Source organism: Heterodontus francisci, chromosome 30, assembly GCF_036365525.1.
Source record: "Heterodontus francisci isolate sHetFra1 chromosome 30, sHetFra1.hap1, whole genome shotgun sequence".
Taxonomy (NCBI): domain Eukaryota; kingdom Metazoa; phylum Chordata; class Chondrichthyes; order Heterodontiformes; family Heterodontidae; genus Heterodontus; species Heterodontus francisci.
Window position 1 is genome coordinate 10,444,372 of NC_090400.1, and position 21,703 is coordinate 10,466,074.

The window sequence follows — 21,703 nt, forward strand, 5'->3', positions numbered from 1 at the left end:
GTTGTAAAGTACTTTAGAATGTCCTGAGGACATGTGAAAGGTGCTATATAAATGCAAGCCTTAAAATATTGCCTGTTTCAACTGGCAGCTATTCCACAGGCATTTCACCCACATACTTGGGGAGAGGAGAAAAATTTGGATTAGCTGCTGTGTTTTGGGGAACTGAGGATCATGCATAAATATAGCCCATGTGACTATTGCAGGTGCAGGCAGGGACTACCTCTGAAGTTTTTAATGCCAGAAAAGGTTCTATATTAATGCTTCAGTGGTTCACTCTATTTTAATGACCGCCCTGTGGTTTTCCTGAAAGCCCAGCTGCAGATATTATTGACTCCTTACACGTCAGCATGGCTTCATTCAACAGCCGAAGGCCTTTCATTCTGAGTGTGCAATGGCTTGATATTGACTCCAGATGATTGTATTTTCCTGCCTTGAGCTACTGTGAAGCCACTTAAGTCACTACGGAGCTTGGGGAAACCTTGAAGAACACAACCATTAAGAGGAATGTACCACTTTGCTAAGATTAAGGTAAGCACTGATCAAGACCACATTTAAACCTTTTTGCCATTTGAGATACAAAGCAGCTTGCAGCCTTTGTGCTGCACAGTCAGAATGTTGAGATTTTGGCTGATCATCAAACAATGGTTTTCTTTATCAACTTGTCTTGCAATCTGTGCTAAAACTACCAGCTGCAAAATACCCTTCTTTCCGGTGAAGTCGTGCATGTTAGCAACAAGTTGAATTGGCAAGATTCTGCTTTCACTGCTTCTGCCTTTTTAAAAAAATGTTCTTTCCTTCCTCTAGGTTGCCAACACCCTTCTCCCATATGGCATTCCTTAGTCAAAAGGCAAGTCAGTCCCCAGGCATGCCTGTGTTTTCCTACTCTATAGCTAGTTGCTGAGAGGTGCCCAACAGCAGATATGTATTCACTTGATCTTTCCCTCACTACTTAAGGGGAAGCAGTTCACCTCCACTTGGAACATTTCACCCAAGTGGACTGGCTGAAATGGGAGGTCTTGATATATAAGGGAATCTATTTGGCAAAACAGCTTTTTGATTCAGCAACACCAACACCCTTGAACTGCCTGCTCTTCTGTATCGTATAGGCTTTTTGTATCAGCCTTGGAATGAAATGGTTCTGTGTGAATTCACTGCTGGTGCTCTGAAATCTACCCAATGTACACAGTATCAATTACAACAGATAAACTTAACTATATCAGTGGTTTTTTTTCAGTTTACGGTCCTTTCACGGTGACTGGAAACTGGCACTGCTGGCTCTACAGCACTCAGCCTGTACAGGTGAACTCAGTGCTCACCTGTACAGGCGAACCTGTGCTCAGCCTGCACAGGTGAACCAAATGCTCTGCTTATACATCAGGAATAAAGGGCTTTACAGTCCCCGAGATGATTTTTAAAAAATTATTTGTTTCATGAGATGTGGGCGTCGCTGGCTAGGCCAGCATTTGTTGCCCATCCCTAATTACCCTTGAGAAGATGGTGGTCAGCTGCCTTCTTGAACTGCTGCAGTCCATTTGGTGCAGGTACACCCACAGTGCTGTTGCAGAGGGAGTTCAAGGATTTTGACCCAGCGACAGTGAGGGAACGGGGTTATAGTTCCAAGTCAGGATGGTGTGTGGCTTGGAGGGAAACTTGCAGATGGTGACATTCCCATGTGTCTGCTGCCCTTGTCCTTCTAGGTGGTAGAAGTCATGGGTTTGGAAGGTGCTGTTGAAGGAGCCTTGGTGCATTGCTGCAATGCATTTTGTATATGGTACACGCTGCTGCCACTGTGCGTCAATGGTGGAGGGAGTGAATGTTTAAGGTGGCGGATGAGGTGCTGGTCAAGTGGGCTGCTTTGTCCTGGCTGGAGGCAAGCTTCCTGAGTGTTGTTGGAGCCGTACTGATCCAGGCAAGTGGAGAGTATTCCATCACACTGCTTTGCAGTGTCTCGTTTCCCCAGCCTACCTAGTGATCTCTGAGTGGAAACGGCCAAGTTAGAGCAAAATTCTTATAATCAAACTACTGCGGGGCAGTAAATACAGTATTTTCCCAAACCTTGTAGTACTAGGCATTGATAAAATGGCTGCTTAGATTTTGTGTCGAATGCACCCTCGTCTTGCCTCCTCCCTGTGAGAAAAGACTCCTTGTTTCACTGTTTTGGTTAGGATTAGGAACTTGGTGTGTGGTGAACTTGTGAGCCAAGTATGAGCCAATGCTTGCACTGTAGGGCCTAGTTCAGTCTCAGTTAGTGACCAGGGAGAGGAATGGAATCAGTGACAAGAGAATGGAGTTTGTGGTGGGAACAAAAGACAATGGGGAGAAATTTGTTTATGTAACGCCACCTCTACCCCGCGCGATGTGGGTTGTGGTCCACGACTCTGCATGCCACCACCACTGCCCCCCCCCCCCCTCCAAACCGGGGAATCGACCTAAGTCTGCATAACACCACTAGAAACAGCTCGATGCGAACAGATTTCTCCCCTAATAACTTTAGTCATTCCAATATTTAGTTGGAGGACGTTTCTGCTCATCCAGGACTGGATGCTTGGAGAAGTTGGGGTTGTTCTCCTTGGAGCAAAGGAGATTGTGGGGAGCTTTGATAGACGTGTACAACATTATGACAGATTTAGATAAGGTAGACAAGGTAAAGCTATTCCATTAGTTGATCATACAAGGACAAGGGGACACAGGTTTAAGATTTTGGGCAGAAATGCGGGAGGATGTGAAGAAGAACTTTTTTACGCAGCAAGTGGTAATGAGCTGGAACTTGCTGCCTACAAGGATGGCGGAAGCAGAGACGATCAATGATGTCAAAAGGAGATTAAATGGGCACTTGAGGGAAATAAACTTGCAGGGCTATGGGCATAATGGGTAAATGGGACTGACTGGATTGCTCTACAAAGAGCTGGCATCTATCCGACAGGCTGAATGGCCTCCTTCTGTGCGGTAATGACTCTATGATGGAGACTGTATTTCCAATTTATTCTAAGGACTTCTGAGCTGGAACCGGTAGATAAGATTCTTTGTAGGCACACAGCGCGGGTGCGTCTGTTAAAATAACGGTTTGAAGATACAGATATGAATCAGTACTCTTGTGGGAAGCACCTTCCTGACTTGACCACATATAACTACCGAAGCACAAAGAGGCAGTAAGACAGTGCAGCACACTGTCTACATTAATATAGTCCCACCACACCGTTTTGGTCAGCTTTATGACAGTTTCACTGTGGGGTTGGATGCAACTGTTTAACAATATCAGGTCATTTCTGTTCATTGTTTTGATTTATTTAATGTACACCCTATCCTCAGTTTTTCATAGCTATTGAACCAGAGAAGTGTGAACTAGAAGAGAACAACAGCAGGAAAAGAGAACAAGATGCACATTTATATAGTACCTTGCACTTTAGAGCCAATGCTCTTGAAGGGTAGTCACTGTTGTAATGTAGGAAACACAGCAAGATCCCACAAACAGCAAGGAGATAATGACCAGGTAGCCTGTTTTTAGGTGTTGGTGAGAACTCCTCTGCTGTTCTTTGAAACAGTGCCACAGGGTCTTTGCCAACTACCTGAGGGGGCAGGCAGGGACTTGGTTTAATACCTCATCTGAAAGACAGCACCTTCAATGGTGCAGCATTCCCTCAGTAATTTACCAGAGTGTCAGTCTAGATCTTGTGTTTAAGTCCTTGGGGTGGGACTTGATCCCACAACCTACTGACTCAGAGGTGAGAGTGCTATTCACTGAGCCACACACTGACCAATACAGGGAATCATATGGGACAGAACACACCCTCTAGCTTAATGTAAGCAATACCATGGTAGATTTATTATTTATTTTATATATAATACAGTAATTGTATAAGATTTAGATTAGATTAGAGATACAGCACTGAAACAGGCCCTTCGGCCCACCGAGTCTGTGCCGAACATCAACCACCCATTTATACTAATCCTACACTAATTCCATATTCCTACCAAACATCCCCACCTGTCCCTATATTTCCCTACCACCTACCTATACTAGGGACAATTTATAATGGCCAATTTACCTATCAACCTGCAAGTCTTTTGGCTTGTGGGAGGAAACCGGAGCACCCGGAGAAAACCCACGCAGACACAGGGAGAACTTGCAAACTCCACACAGGCAGTACCCGGAATCGAACCCTGGTCCCTGGAGCTGTGAGGCTGCGGTGCTAACCACTGCGCCACTGTGCCGCCCTAATTACTGGGAGTTGTTGCTCTTGTAACTAGTCTGCAACTTATGTGAATGTAAAGTGCAAATCCATTTAAAATTTTGAATGTTTCTTCCTTTAATCATGTCAGTGTTGGATGTGTCGTTGAATCTCATTACGTGAGGATCACCATCTTTTTCCAAGTATAAAACAAGACAGATGAAATAAGGTCACATTCACAGTAAGGTATTGATTGGGATCATAATCATGGAAGAGGGTGTAATGATGATGTGTGAGCGGGATAACAGGGAAGGTAGAGAATGCAGTCAAGCAAGGCAAGGGGCAGGATCAAGACAAGGGTGGGATCACAGCAAGATGGGGGTGGGATCATAACAGAAGTTATTTTAATGAGCAGCTTCAACCTAACAAATCAGGACTGGGAATACTCAAAGTGGTTTACAATGAGAGGTGCTGTGCATGTTACTTCATGAGCCAGTGTGCCAGGGAAGTCACAGGAAACAGTGCACATCTTGACCTGATACTCACGACTGATTCAGACAACATACAGGAAATGGAACTCGAGGCTAGGGAAACAGTAATGAAAGAACGATCAAGTTCAATATACTCTGCAATTCTAAAATATCAAGGACCAGCAACCAGCCATGTAACTTTAAAAGGGTTAGCTTCAAAGGAATGAGGAAACGACCAAATTCATTGGGGTGGCATTCAATGCCATTTAGGCAAAGGTGGGCAGATGCCTTTAAAGACATAATGCTGAGCATGCAGGACAAATAAACCGGCAAGAGTGGATGAAAGAGTGACCCTAAGTGGCTTAGCAAATTAATAATCAATCAAATCAGGTGGAGGAATAAAGTCCTTTGCAGGGAAAAAGGGGCAAGGTGGTTCACTGGGACATATACAGAAACATGCAAAAGCATATTAAAAGGGTGGTCAGTGGGGCAAAGAAAGCTCGGAGAAAAGCATTGCTATGCATCCAAAACACTAGAGGAAGAAATTCTTTCTGTACTTCAGCAGTAAGAAGATAAAGATAAGGTAAGAACCATAAAAGACGCATAATTGTTCACAATAGGGAAGACAGCATGCCAGTGAACATTGAGCGATTACTTCCTCCACAAGTAAGAATATGAGCAATACACCTTCAGTAAACAGAGATATACTAAGAATTAGCAACTAAGCATAATGGAAGTCTTAAACAACAGAGGTCAAGCCAAGAAATGAAGCAACAATGCATGGGGCCTGGAAGTCTCTTGTCTTGAGTACATTCCCACCAATAGAAATTTATCCCAGGCTCTGCCCATCATTTTACACTGTGCTCCCCTCTTGGAACACTTGAAAAACTGGCCAATTCCCAAAGGATAATCTAGGCCTCAATGTGCAGACCAATTTTTGCCTGTCAAGGACATGCTGGCATCTTCTTTTTCAATTGTGTTGCAGATTTTACAAGCAGACTTGTGATGCTCCACCTAGTGGGCTGCCTGAGAATTGACAAAAAATCAGCCAAGCCCTGAAGCAAGGTTGGTGTTGAAAGGCAGATATTCAGCTGAATGAGCCATCAGCAAGTCTTTCACATAGAAAATTGAAACAGAGGGTATTTTTTTTAATATAAGGAAGCTGTTAAGAACTTTCTCTGTGGTAACTCATTTTGGATAGGTTAACCAAAATAAAAAGGTATCCACCCACACTAATTTATACCAATACACCCACTCTGATCCCTCATTCAGCGCTGAGCGATTGAAGTCTTTGAACCCAATGCGTCATGTAAAGATTCGAATGAGCATGTTTACTTGTGGTGAAGGTGGAAAATACTGACATATTAGTTAATGACCCGTTGTTGTTTAAAATTTAGGTATATAAACAAGTAGGCTTTCCATTTGTCAATTAAGTGGTATGTTTTCAAAATTCAAGAAAAGATAAAGGTTACCACATTACATTTAGAAATGTGACTTTTACATAACGATTAAAATCAATGAGGCAATGAGATTGTTAAGCTATCGAGGTGTGTATTTTGTAATCTGTTTTGGTAATATGTAACTAATTTTACCCCTGTTGCTTGAAGGAAACATATGCTGTGGTATGGTTCTGTGGGCAGTGTTAGCTCTCCCAGAGGCTGTTCTTGATATGGACAAGGGACTCTGGGAGCTATTTATCTATAAGAACTATTTAACTAGGAGCTATTTACTTTTGGGAGTTATTTACCCATAGGAGCTATTTACCTTTGGGAGTTCTCAGCAGGTTAGGCATCACCTGTGGAGAGAAAAGCTGAGTTAATGTTTGAGGTCCATTCTGATGAAAGGTCATGGACCTGAAATGTTAACTCTGTTTCTCTCTCCACAGATGCTGCCTGCCCTGTTGAGTATTCCACCATTTTCTGTTCTTGTTCCAGATTTCCAGCATCCCTAGTATTTTGTTTTAGTACCTTTGGGAGTTAGTTATCTGTGGGAGTAAGCTATTTAAGGCAATTGATGCTGTGCCAATTAATCCCTTAAACAATTAAGCTGGCTAAATGCCTGGTCAGGAATGGGATGGTAGTTATAAGGATAAGTACAGAGATGATCTGATATATTGTGGAACATCAAAGCCAGGGATTTTGCTTGTCTGTTTGCTAGATCATGATTTTCCACTATTCATTTCAATGGACAGGAAAATTGTAGGCTAACAACACATTAATAGAAAATCCCACCCATTGATCCAGTGCTGTCGGGACTGGAGAAATGTTAGATATGATAATCTATTGGGCATTTGACCACAGCTGAATAAAATATAGATAAAATATAAATAGATTGATGGAGAGAGTTAGAAATTTTACAGAACTTCCCAGAAAAGTGTAATAATAAGCCAAGCCAAGAAATAAGGGAGAGTCCATATTCAGGTACATTTTTCTTGGTCTGGTTTATTGGAGCCAATGACTTTTTCTTATTCATTTAAGTTTCTAACCCTTTGAATATTGAAATGTCTTTGGAGTTTTGTATGTACGTGCTACTTTCAATTGCTAATTCCTGTTTTCCCCTCTGTTACGACCTGGTGAGAAAGGTGTCCTGGGGTCTTTTACTGTCTTCATCTTGTCTTATTGTAACAGGATTTAATTTTTAAACACACTGTGTTTTGAGCTCCGCCTTTGGTGAATCCTTGTTCACAGCTTTCCAATTACAAGGCAAAGAAATGAGCACAAATAGACTTTCTTATGTTTAAAGAAGAAAAATGAAATTTATTAAAAACTTAAACTTAAACTCTGACACAGAACGCCTACGGATATACGATGCGCCCACGCTTGCATGCACATGTGATACACACATGCAAATAAGGACAGAAAAGAGCAGAGAAAAAAATAAAGTAGAGAGGTTTGAGGCAGTCTCTAAAGGAGGTTTCTTGTTACTGTTTCTGTGTTTCAGCTCGCCATAGAGTCCTTGATTGTGGACAGCTCTTACTTTTCGTTGGGGCCCAGTATTCTTCTTAAACCAAGTTCACTGTAGGAGACTTTTCTCTCTTGGGGTTCATATGTCTTCAATGGTTTCCGAAGCTGGTGAGAGCGAGATGGGAGCAGACAGGAGAGAGGTGTTCTCAGTCCGGGAGAAAACAGCTTTCTGATTTCATTTCCTTGTTGGAAGTTCAAATTCAAAAAACTCCAACAGTCAGCCAGCCATGTGACCAAACCGGTCCGACCACGTCTGTTTATGTATTCAGCCATCTTAACAGTTAACCTGGAATGCTAGCCTTTCCACCTTCAATGTCTGGTAATCAAAAGTCCATTGTGGATAAAATTGGAGCAGGGAATCGCCCCTTTGTTCTTTGAAGTACTGTCTGTGGATATGCTAATGTCTCTCTCCAGCCAAAGTCTCCAATTGTTTTTTTAAAGCAAGTTCTTTCTTCAATTCTTTTGGGCCTCCTTATCTCGAGAGACAATGGATACGCGCCTGGAGGTGGTCAGTGGTTTGTGAAGCAGCGCCTGGAGTGGCTATAAAGGCCAATTCTGGAGTGACAGGCTCTTCCACAGGTGCTGCAGAGAAATTTGTTTGTCGGGGCTGTTGCACAGTTGGCTCTCCCCTTGCGCCTCTGTCTTTTTTCCTGCCAACTACTAAGTCTCTTCGACTCGTCACAGTTTAGCCCTGTCTTTATGGCTGCCCGCCAGCTCTGGCGAATGCTGGCAACTGACTCCCACGACTTGTGATCAATGTCACACGATTTCATGTCGCGTTTGCCGACGTCTTTATAGCGGAGACATGGACGGCCGGTGGGTCTGATACCAGTGGCGAGCTCGCTGTACAATGTGTCTTTGGGGATCCTGCCATCTTCCATGCGGCTCACATGGCCAAGCCATCTCAAGCGCCGCTGACTCAGTAGTGTGTATAAGCTGGGGGTGTTGGCCGCTTCAAGGACTTCTGTGTTGGAGATATAGTCCTGCCACCTGATGCCAAGTATTCTCCGAAGGCAGCGAAGATGGAATGAATTGAGACGTCGCTCTTGGCTGGCATACGTTGTCCAGGCCTGGCTGCCGTAGAGCAGGGTACTGAGGACACAGGCCTGATACACTCGGACTTTTGTGTTCCGTGTCAGTGCGCCATTTTCCCACACTCTCTTGGCCAGTCTGGACATAGCAGTGGAAGCCTTACCATGCGCTTGTTGATTTCTGCATCTAGAGACAGGTTACTGGTGATAGTTGAGCCTAGGTAGGTGAACTCTTGAACCACTTCCAGAGCGTGGTCGCCAATATTGATGGATGGAGCATTTCTGACGTCCTGCCCCATGATGTTCGTTTTCTTGAGGCTGATGGTTAGGCCAAATTCATTGCAGGCAGACGCAAACCTGTCGATGAGACTCTGCAGACACTCTTCAGTGTGAGATGTTAAAGCAGCATCGTCAGCAAAGAGGAGTTCTCTGATGAGGACTTTCCGTACTTTGGACTTCGCTCTTAGACGGGCAAGGTTGAACAACCTGCCCCCTGATCTTGTGTGGAGGAAAATTCCTTCTTCAGAGGATTTGAACGCATGTGAAAGCAGCAGGTAGAAGAAAATCCCAAAAAGTGTGGGTGCGAGAACACAGCCCTGTTTCACACCACTCAGGATAGGAAAGGGCTCTGATGAGGAGCCACCATGTTGAATTGTGCCTTTCATATTGTCATGGAATGAGGTGATGATACTTAGTAGCTTTGGTGGACATCCGATCTTTTCTAGTAGTCTGAAGAGACCACGTCTGCTGACGAGGTCAAAGGCTTTGGTGAGATCAATGAAAGCAATGTAGAGGGGCATCTGTTGTTCACAGCATTTCTCCTGTATCTGACGAAGGGAGAACAGCATGTCAATGGTCGATCTCTCTGCACGAAAGCCACACTGTGCCTCAGGGTAGACGCGCTCGGCCAGCTTCTGGAGCCTGTTCAGAGCGACTTGAGCAAAGACTTTCTCCACTATGCTGAGCAGGGAGATTCCACGGTAGTTGTTGCAGTCACCGCAGTCACCTTTGTTTTTATAGAGGGTGATGATGTTGGCATCGCGCATGTCCTGGGGTACTGCTCCCTCGTCCCAGCAATCTTCAATAACAACTGTATAAAAGCAATGTTCATGTGGCAAAATAAATTTTCCTCATTCTTGGCAGATGGGGGGCTTGCCTGACACCTCTATTCACTTTTATTCTTTTCTAAGTTAATATACTATGGACCTAGCCCTAAGGAGACAAATATTGCTGTTTGAGCCAAGTATGGGTACTGATATTATTCAGGCATGGAGAAGACTTCACCTTTGGCTATATATACGTCTTTGTTACACTTATTTAGGAGTACTCACACAAAAAAGTAGATTAAGGGACATAAGAGAGAAGTGTAAAATTCTAAGTATTGCCTCTAAACACCTTGGAACTGGCCAGTTTAACAGAGGGGAAGTTTCGAAAGTGAGGTCAAATATAATTTGCAGAAGCATGAACTACAGGCCCCTGTGTGAATCATAGAAACTTGCAGCACAGAAGGAGGTCATTTGGCCCAAATGCCTGCTCTAACTCTTTGAAAGGGTGGTTGTGCTTCGTCCCACATTCCTACATTTTGTCTGTCACCCTCTAAGTTCCTCATTCTTAATTCCTCATTCTTAAGTACCTATCCAACTCCCTTTAAAAATTATTCATGGAATCAGCATTCCAGATCCTGACAACCGAGTGAAAAAAAATCTCCTATTCTTGCCTCTAGATCGTTTGCCAATGATTTTGAATCTATGACCTCTGGTTCTTGAATTGTATTTCTCTATCCACTCTGTCAAAACCTCCCATCATCTTGAAAACCATATTTGGTCATCTGTTTATGTTCTCTGTTCCAAGGAAAATAGTTCTAACTTTTCCAATCACTCTTCATAACTGAAGACTCTCATCCATGCTAACATCCTGGTAAAACTCCTCTGTACCTTTTTTAAGGCCTTTACATCTTTACTGAAGTATGGTGCCAAGAATTGTTCACCAATACGACAGCTGAGACCCAGCCAGTGATTTATAAAGTTCGAGCATAATCTTTTATATTATATTCCTCTGTTTATTAATTCATATGCTTTTTTAACCTCCTTATCAACATACCCTGCCACCTTTAATGATTTGTGTGTATGTACACCAAGGTGTCACTGTTCATCGACTTTTCAAAACTGTGCCTCTTATAGTGCAGTCTTTCCATATTAGTCCTCTCAAAGCACATCACTTCATACTTCTCTGCATTAAACTCCATCTGCTATGCATCTTCCCATTTAACCATCCTATTTGTTATCCTGAAGCCTATGACTATCCCCATTGTGATTTACTACGTTGCCAAGTTTCATATTATCTGTAAAATTTATAATGCTGCTCCTTACACCTGAGCCTAGATTGTGTATAAAAATTGAAAAGAGCAATGAACTCAAAACCGACCCTTGGGCAACACCAGTGCCAACCAACTCCCAATCTGAAAAACACCACCACCCTTTTCCTTCTGTCACTGAGTCAATTTTGTACTGCCACTTTTCCTTAATTCCATGGGCTTCCATCTTCTTAATAATTCTCCTGTATGATACTTTGTTAAATGCCTTCCAAAAGTCCATTTGCACATCTGCTGCATTACCTCAATTCTTTATTATTCGTTTGTGGGATGTGGGCATTGTTGGCGAGGCTAGCTCATCAAAGAATACAATCAAGTCAGTCTGACACAATTTACCTTTAATAAACACATGCTGGCTCTCCTTGATTACTCCATGCCTTTCCAAATGAAAGTTTATTTTGCCCTGATAGTTTCCAATAACTTCCCCACCACCCATGTTCGGCTGACTGGTCTATATTTTCCTGGTTTATCCTTCTCGCCTTTCTTGAATACTAGTATAACATTAATAGCCCTCTGGCGCTACTCTTGTATCCAATGAAGATTCAAAGCTTCAGACCAATGCCTCTGCTATTTCTATCTTCACTTCTTTCAACAAGCTAGGATGCATTGCATCTGAACCAGGTGACTTACCAACTTTCAGTAATGCTAATCTTTTAATATGTCCTCTCTGTCTATTTCTATCCTGTCCATAACTTCCCTCTCTGCATCTAGTGTAATCTTCACATCATCTGCTTCCTTTGTGAAGACAGATGCAAAGTACTCATTGAATACGTTAGCTATATCCTCTGCCTCTACATGATTTCCCTTTGGGCCCTTAATAGGCCAACCTTTTCCCTAGCTAACCACTTACACTTTGTATGTTTATAAAATGTTTTAGGGTTCAGTTTAATGTTGCTTGCTATTCTTTTCTTGTAATCTCTCTTTGCCTCCTCCATTAACTTTTTCAATTCACTCCTGTACGATCCATAGTCTTCCTGTTATTAACTGAATCTTGTTCCTGATACTTGTGAGAAATGGACTCAAATAGAAATTGTAAACATAAATAAAAACTGAACAATTTCTGTCCACTGATTGTCTCTGTTAACTAATGTGTTATTTTGAAATGTCAGTAGATAGAGTTTCTGCTTTGGGTGCAATCGAGAAATTGTGCCCCAAATGCACTTGAAATTGAGCTGGTTAGGTTACAGTTCAAGTTTCCAGTTCAAAATTCATTTGCTTCATCTTAAGCATAAAATCTTCCATGAGCCAGTACAATCGTGCGGTGTGATAGAACATAATCCTTTCTATTTTCGCTTTCTATTTTTGACTTTGATTTTTGATGTATGGAAGAGTGGTAACCTGGTGCAGCTTTATTAATACAACTGAAAATGGGTTTTTCAGCAAAAATATGCATTTTTAATAGGGGTGTCCAGTCCTCCAACTGTGAGTAACTAACTTAAAATCACTGAAAATAATTTTTAAAAGTACTGTGTTGAACCATGAAATATAGCAGTTTCATTGGTGTGTACACTGGTCAATTTCTTAATAAATTAACATTTTTTGGTATGAGCAAACTTTTAAAAGGTGCCAGTGCGCCTAGAAAAATGAGAGTAATTTGAGCTTTGCCAAACTAGTACTACTGGTGGAGTCTCACAATTTCGACCCATGGCTGTGGCTAGTTTTGTGCACAGGGTTCAATTTGGCTGAATTGAATCTTGTATCAGCATAAATTGTTTGACACAAAATCAAAAAGTGCCGGAAATACTCAGCAGGCCTGGCAGCATCTGTGGAGAGAGAAGCAGAGTTAAACGTTTCAGGTCTGTGACCTTTCATCGGAACTGGCAACGGTTAAAAAAGAATTAGGTTTTAAGCATGTGAAGGGGAGAGGAGTGGGGGAAGAGAACAAAGGGGAAGGTGTTTGGTTGGGCACAGGGAGATAAAATAACAAAGCTGTTCGGGGACAAAGGCAAAGTGTGTGTTAATGCTTGTGGTAAAAGACAAAGCATTAGTCCAGAGAGAGTGTTAATTGTGGAATAATGAGCAGCTCATTCTGTACTGTATCATTGTATCAGTTTTGTGCCTGCTCTTTCCCCATATTTCTGTAAAAACAATGCCTTCAAGTATTTATCCAATTCCCTTTTGAAAGTTAATGTTGAATCTGCTTCCAGCATCCTTTCACGCAGTGCATTCCAGGTCACAACAGCTCGCTAAGTAAAACATGTTTCTCCTTATTTATTCTATCAAAACTGTCATGATTTTGAACACATCTATCAAATCTACCCTTAACCTTCTCTGCTCTAAGGAGAACAATCCCAGCTTCTCCAGTCTAAAATTACATTTAAAATTCCCAGGTCTTTTGCACTGGTTTGGCCAATTTGGCCTGGATTCCTCTGATATTGATAGCATAAATGAGTGTAACCTTTCCCACCCACCCCCCCCCCCCCCCCCCCCACCACCAGATCTGATACCTATTTTACTGTGATATATCCGAGAGATTTATATTTATATTTTCTCAAATATAATCCTATCTCAAGTCTCTCAAGGGCAGTTCCAAGCAAGTTGATAATTCCTGGACAAAGTTCCCTTTAAAATTCAGTTGTTATGCACAACCAGGTTTTTTTTCCAGTACACGATCCCTTTAAATTTTTGCATGGCTGCACATTCATATTAGTTAACATGCAACAAGACCTACATGGTACCTGTACCCACACAGTTTATCGGGAATAAAAACAAGAAATGCTGGAACCACTCAGCAGGTCTGGCAGCATCTGTCTAGAGTTTATCGGGAATGTTGTTCCTGGACCTGCTCTTTAGCGCCATGGTAGTGACAAACAGCAACAGAACAAGGAATAGCGAAGAACAAGCAGGAATTAGATGGAGGAAAGAAACATAGCTGACTAGCATGCAATTGGAATACATGTGTGTTAATGCAAGGAGGGTTACAAATATGGTTGATGAGTTCCAGGTGCAAGTTGCCATATGGGGTTATGATATCGTGGTTATAATGGAGATCTGGCTTTAAAATGGGCAGGAATGGGAACTGAACATTCCTGGCTACAATATCTTCAGTAAGGATGGGGAAGAAAAAAAGACAGGAAGGGGTGTGGCAGTATTGATCAGGGTAATATTACAGTTCTAAATAGGGACAATATTCTTAGAGGGCTCAAAGACTGAATCTGTTTGGTTAGTTAAGGAACAGAAAAGGGGCTGTTACATTGATGTATATTACAGACCGTCAAATGGTGAGGAGATAGAGGAGCAAATCTGTCGACAAATTTCAGACAAATGTAAAAATAATAGAGCAGTAATAGTAGGGGATAGGAGTTACCTTAATATACACCTGGGAGTAAAGGGCAAGGAGGGTAAAGAATTCTCAAAATATGTTCAGAATATTTTTCTGATTCAGTATGTATCTAGCCCAAAGAGGAAGAAAGCAGTGCTGGATCAAGCTTGGGGAATGAAATAGGATAAGTGGGAGTGTGTTCCAGTGAGAGAACAGCTGGCTAATAGTGGTCATAATTTAATTAGCTTTAAAGTACTTATGGAAAGGGATAAAGAAAAATCAAAGATGAAAATACCCACTGGAAGAGAACCAATTTCAGTGATTTGAGAAGGAATCTGACATAGGTGGACTGGAAAGAAAGATTGGCCAGGAGAACAGTAATGATAAATGGCAGGCCATCACGGGGCAATTGTTTGGGTACAAACCAAACATAGTCCCATCAGGAAGAAAGATGGACCACTCAAAGCTAGAGCTCCCAGGATGACAAAAGAAATAGAGGTTAAATAAAAGGCTGCGTTTGCTGAGAACGCAACCACTAGGTGGTGCAGTACTAGCACATGCGCAAATGCAGCCTTTACAACTGAAACGTCATTGGCTGCGACGTTCAGGCAGCTGCCAGGATTAAAGATGGCGCTGCTCAATTTATCACAGAAAAACAACTTCAACCCGAAAATCCCCACAAAGGTTGCCATCGCCGCCTCCATCCCACCCCCAACAGCTCCCTCCTGCCATTGCTTCCTTTGTATCATTTCTTGGATGTGCCGGAGAGTTGGATGGTGGGGGCTGGGGGGAACAATCGGCCGAGGGGAGTGGGGGGAGCAGCGGGGAGGTTTGGAGTGAGTGGCTGAGGGGGGGAAGAGTGGCCAGTGGGGCAGGAAAGAGTAGCTGAGTGGGGGGGAGTGGGCGAGGGGAGCGAATAGCTGATGACGCTTTCCCACGCATGTGCCAATTAGCCCTGGCAAGATGTAGACTGTGCATGCGCAGCATCTCACTGAGACTAGGAGACCTTTTGTGCATGTGCACAGCTTGGAGCACTCTGATGACGTTGGCAGGCCGCTGCATTGTCAGAAGTCACTTTGAAAATATAACAGAAAAGGTTTTATGACAAATGGCAGGTACCGATTACAGTCAGAAATCAGGCAGATTATCAAGGGAAAAAAAAACTTGCATTTATATAGCTCTTTGCATGATCACTGGATGTCTCAAAGCGCTTTGCAGCCAATGAAGTACTTTTGAAGTGTAGTCACTGTTGTATTGTAGGAAATGTGGCAGCCAATTTGCACACAGCAAACTCCCACAAACAGCAATGTTATAATGACCAGATAATCTGTTTTTGTGATGTTGATTGAGGGATAAATATTGGCCAGGACATTGGGGAGAACTCCCCTGCTTTTCTTCGCAATAGTGCTATGGGATCTTTTACATCCACCCGAGCAGTCAGGTGGGGCCACAGTTTAACGTCTCATCCAAAAGACAGCACCTCCAGCAGTGCGGTACTCCGTCAGTACTACACTCGAGTGTCAGCCTTGATTTTTGTGCTCAAGCCCTGGAGTAAGAATTGGACTTGAAACCTTGTGATTCAGAAGCGAGAGCGCTACCAACTGAGTCACGGCTGACACTAGATTGTCTGGGGGAAATTGAAAGGGGATATGAGAAAGGCAAAGAGTGTATGATAAAAGATTGGTGGGTAACATAAAAATATTTTATAAATAGATAAAATGTAAGAGGATAGTTCAAAGAATGGTGGGGCCGATTAGGAACAATAAAGAACATTTTCTTGTGACTGTGATAACGAATGAAGACTTTTCATTGTCTTCACAAAAGGTGCTGAAGTTAATGTTGCAGTAGAGGAGGGGGGAGTAGAGCTTTTGGATAAGATAAAAATAGATAGAAAGGAGGTGCTAAATAGTTTGGCATCAAACTCAAAGTTAATCAAACATCTGTTGTAGAGGGATGCATCCTCGGTTGCTCAGCGAAGCTAGCGGGGGGAGAGAGCAGAAGCTCTGATCACAATCTTTCAACCATCTTTGGATATGCCGGGGGCGGGAGGACTGCAAATGTTACATCCCTGTTCAAAAAAAGGGAGAGGGTTAAACCTAGTAACTACAGGTCAGTCAGGTTAACATCAGTGGTGGAGAAATCTACTGGAAACAATTGTCAATGACAAAATTAATTCTCACTTAGAGAAGCAACAGCAAATATGAATTTGTTAATGGCAAATCATGTCTGACTGACCAGAGTGAGTTATTTGATGAAATAACAGAGAGGGTTGACGATGATAGTGCAGTAGATGTTGTACATATTGACTTGCAAAAGGCATTTGATAAAGTACTACATAAACAGACTTATTCGGAAAATAGAAGCACATGATATTAAAGGAACAGTGGTAACTTGGGTATGTAACTGGCTAAGGGATAGAAGGCAGAGAGTAGAGGTGAAAGTAATTTTTCTAACTGGAGAGAAATACGCAGCAGAGCATTCGGACTATTAATTTTCTTGTTATATATAAATGACCTGGACTTAGTACAAAACTTGGCAACGTAGTAAATAGGAAGATTCTAGCAGACTTCAAGAGGACATAGACAGACTGATGAAATAGGCAGACACATGGTAGAGACGACTTAATTTGGTAAGTGTGATGTGATGCACTTTGGGAGAAACAGCATGAAGAGGCTCAGAGCCAACTCTCAGACACTTCTTCCTACCTCCCTCTGGACATGACCCCACCACCGAACATCAAGCGACTGTCCACAGGACTGTCACTGACCTCATCTCCTCTGCAGATTTTCCCGCTACAGCTTCCAACCTCATAATCCCTCAACCCCGGACAGTCCGCTTCTACCTCCTTCCCAAAATCAACAAATAGGACTGTTGCGGCAGACCCATTGTGTCAGCCTTTTCCTGCCCCACTCAACTTATTTTTTCCTAACTTGACTCTATCTTTTCTCCCCGGTCTAGTTTCTTCCCACCTACATCCGTGACTCTTCTGACGGCCTACGTCATTTTGACAATTTCCAGTTTCCTGGCCCCAACTGCCTCCTCTTCACTATGGACGTCCAATCTCTCTACACCACCATCCCCCACCAGGACGGTTTGAGGGCTCTCCGCTTCTTCCTTGAACAGAGGCCCACCCAGTCTCCATCCACCACCACCCTCCTCCGCCTGGCTGAACTTTTTCTCACATTGAACAACTTCTCCTTCAACTCCACTCACTTCCTTCAAGTAAAAGGTGTTGCTATGGGTACCCGCATGGGTCCTAGTTATGCCTGTCTTTTTGTGGGATATGGCAAACATTCCTCGTTCCAGTCCTACTCAGGCCCTCTCGCCCAACTCTTTTTACGGTACGTTGATGACTGTATCGGTGCCGTTTCCTGCTCCCGCCCGGAACTGGAAGACCTGATCAACTTTGTTTCTAATTTCCACCCTTCTTTCACCTTTACATGGTCCATCTCTGACACTTCCCTTCCCTTCCTCGACTTCTCTGTCTCCATCTCTGGGGATAGGCTGTCTACTAATATCCATTATAAGCCCACCGACTCCCACAGCTACCTCGACTACCCTTCTTCACACCCTACCTCCTGTAAGGATTCCATTCCATTCTCCCAGTTTCTCCGTCTCCGACGCATCTGCTCTGATGATGCTACCTTCCATGACGGTGCTTCTGATATGTCTTCCTTTTTCCTCAACCGAGGATTCCCCCCCACTGTGGTTGACAGGGCCCTCAACCATGTCCGGCCCATTTCCCGCACCTCCACCCTTAATCCTTCCCCTCCCTCCCAGAACCGCGACAGGGTTCCCCTTGTCCTCACTTTCCACCCCATCAGCCTCCACATCCAAAGGATCATCCCCCGCCATTTCCACCACCTCCAGCATGATGCCACTACCAAATGCATCTTCCCCTCCCATCCCCTGTCAGCATTCTGAAGGGATCGTTCCCTCCGCGACACCCTGGTCCACTCCTCCATTACCCCCACCACCTCGTCCCCTTCCCACGGCACCTTCCCCTGCAATCACAGGAGGTGTGATACCTGCCCATTTACCTCCTCTCTCCTTATTATCCAAGGTCCCAAACACTCCTTTCAGGTGAAGCAGCGATTTACTTGTACTTCTTTCAATGTAGTGTACTGTATTCGCTGCTCACAATGTGGTCTCCTCTACACTGGGGAGATTAAACGCAGACTGGGTGACCGCTTTGCGGAACACCTCCGCTCAGTCTGAAATCATGACCCCGAACTTCCGGTTGCTGGCTATTTCAACACACACCCCTGCTCTCATGCCCACATCTGTCCTGGGATTGCTGCAGTGTTCCAGTGAACATCAACGCAAGCTCAAGGAACAGCATCTCATTTACCGATTAGGCACACTACAGCCTGCTGGACTGAACATTGAGTTCAATAATTTCAGAGCATGACTGGCCCCCCCTTTTTATTTTTATTTTTACTTATTTTTTTTCTTTTTTGTGTTTATTTTATTTTAGTTTGTTTAGTTGTTTCTACTCTGCTTACCCACTGTTTTTTTCATGCTTGTGCTTGGGGCCAGGCTGCTCAGTTTTCTGTTCATTAACACCCTCTCTGTACTAACGCTTTGTCTTTCAGCACACCATTAACATAGCGTTTGCCTTTGCTCCATGACCTTCTGGTCAGTTATTCTCTGTGACCTTGTCCTATCAACACCTCTTTTGTTATCTCTTGCCCCAGCCCCGGTTTACTTGCTTAAAACCTTTTATATTTCTAATATCTGCCAGTTCTGATGAAGGATCACTGACCTGTAATGTTAACTCTGCTTCTCTCTCCACAGATGCTGCCAGACCTGCTGAGTATTTCCAGCATTTCTTGTTTGTGTTTCATAATCCAAATGGTACTATTTTACTGGGGAGGAGTGGGGTGCAACGGCAGATAGACCTAGGGGTGCATTTTCACAAACCCTTGAAGGTGGCAGGGCAAGTTGATAAGGTTGTTAAGAAAGTGTGTGGGAAACCTGGTTTTGTAAATGAGGGCATTGAATACAAAACATTGAACCTTTACAATTCACTGTTTAGGCTTCAGCTGGAGTATTGTGAACAATTCTGGGCACCACACTTTCGGAAGTGTGTTGAGACCTTGGAGAGCGTACAGAGGAGGTTTGCCAGGATGAGGGACTTTCAGTTATGCGGAGAGATTAGAGTAAAGAAGGTTAATGGGAGACCTAATGTTCTAATATTCTATATTATGAGGGTTTTTGATATAGTAAGTAGGGAGAAATTGTTTTCTTTGGCAAATGGGTCGGCAACTTTTTTTATTCTTTCATGGGATGTGGGCGTCACTGGCAAGGCTGGCATTTGTTACCCACCCCTAATTGCACTTGACAACTGAGCGGCTTTCTAGGCCATTTCAGAGGGCAGTTAAGAGTCAACCACATTGCTGTGGGTCTGGAGTCACATGTAGGCCTGACAAGGTGAGGACAGCAGATTTCCTTCCCGAAAGGACATTAGTGAACCAGATGGGTTTCTTTGACAATTGATGATGGTTTCATGGCACCAACTGAGACTAGCTTTCAATTCCAGATTTTTATTACATAAATTTAAATTCCACCAGCTGCCATGGTGGGATTTGAACCCGTATCCCCAGGGCATTAGCCTGGGCCGCTGGATTACTAGTTCAGTGACATTACCACTGCGCCACCGTCTCCCGCAAAGGAGTTGAAATTGCTGAAACCCACGATTGAACCAGGAACCTTTAGATCTTTAGTCTAATGTTCTCCCAACTGAGCTATTTTAGCTACTCGCGGTCAGAGATTTAAAATAGTTGACAAAAGAACTAGAGGGGAAATGGGGAGAACCTTTTTCACGCAGTGGGTTTTTAAGATCTGGAAAGTACTAGCAGGAAGGGTGGTGTAATCAGATTCCATATGAACTCTTAAAAGACAATTGGACTTGAAGAGGCCTAATTTGTAGAGATGGGGAGAAACTGGAATGCGGGACTGAATTCTACAGCTTTCAAAGAGCCGGCACAGGCACAATGGGCTGAATGGCCTCCTTCTGTGCTGTAAGCTGCTATCATTCGATGAGCTGCTTGTTGGAGACCGCAAGACCTGTGACTCCTTGGCAGTAGGCCAGAGGAGTCATTTTAAACTGTGACTCATGACAGACTTTAGCCAGCAGGAGAAGAATTTTGATCATATTCTGTAATTGTGTGTCTGATATATTGATCCTTATTCATTTCCCTAGTGATCATTCTCACTTAATGTTGAGAAAGACAGATCTCACAGACACTTGAAAGCGTCTGAAGAAGTGATCTAACTCTCTCCAAAGAAAAGGAACTGACTGAGGATATTACTGCTCTCCAGATAGCCCTTTTACCAAGTTTTAGCCAGATTATAATAACCTGGATATTATAAGGGTCTGGGCAACTTTCCTCAATAATGTACTTCTCCACTGAAACTGGTTCTCGAGTTTGCGATACAGAAGACTATATGGGACAATATATTTTCTAAATTATAAAAAAGTTTATTAAAGGACCGAACATGCAATTCACCTGATAGGAATCAATCACAAAGTTAATAGTTATAGGAAAAGAAGGAAAGTAAAATCTTCTTTCTAGTAGAGAATCCAAATTTAAGTCTAAATATTGTTACATTTAAAGTAGCATTTACCTTAAACCCCCGATAGAAGGCGACAAGGTTTAGCGAGATTCCACTATCCCAATAAAGGGAGAACTATCGTTACCGCACCACAGTAGCAGAACCTTTACTGTGAGAAGCGCTGAAGTGAATCCAACAAATCTGAAGATCCACTGTGTGGTTCCAATATTTATACAGTTTCTAAGCTGCATAACTTTTTTTAACATATGGGGATGTTACCTCTCGCAAGTAGGTTCATCCCCTTTTATTTCCCAAATAAGGCTGAATTACTGTTAATTTCTGGTTATAATCCACCTTTTTTAATTTCTAAGAAAGGCTAGGCCAGCAGCAAGGTGCAAGTCTCTCATGGTGGTCAATTCCCTTAGTCACCCGTGTTTCAAAATTATAGTTTAATTTCTTGGGTTTGGTCAGTTTTGTCAAAATTTCAGTTGCCTGTGGTTTACGGCTGTCTGCATAAGACCATCTTGAAAATCATTACACTGTGTGATAGCTTACATAATTGGTTACAAACTGTGTTATCAATGTTTTACTGTGTGGCGACATTCGTGACTTTTTAGGAGTGTATCCCTCTTCTCAGAAGCTGCCTCTATGCTCGAAGATGAGGCAAATCCTTCACCACAGGGGCATGTCGTGGTATAATTATGAACTTCTTTTAACCAAGATGAATCCTGCTTTTAATGTTTTAAATCCCTAATTCATTGGAACATAAGAACATAGGAGCAGGAGTAGGCCATTCAGCCCATCGAGCCTGCCCCGCCATTCAATAAGATCATGTCTGATTATCCACTTCAATGCCTTTTTCCAACACTATTGTCATAT

General features: G+C 43.0%; 1 protein-coding gene across 1 annotated transcript in view; it reads left to right on the top strand.

The window, feature by feature from the left end:
• The first annotated feature begins 346 nt into the window (after positions 1-346).
• LOC137346467 (linker for activation of T-cells family member 2-like) overlaps positions 347-21,703 on the top strand; it is a 174,771-nt gene continuing 153,414 nt past the window's right edge. The window contains exon 1 of the mRNA XM_068009919.1: positions 347-528. The gene's annotated coding sequence lies outside the window, so the exon portion shown is untranslated. The remainder of the gene's footprint in view (positions 529-21,703) is intronic.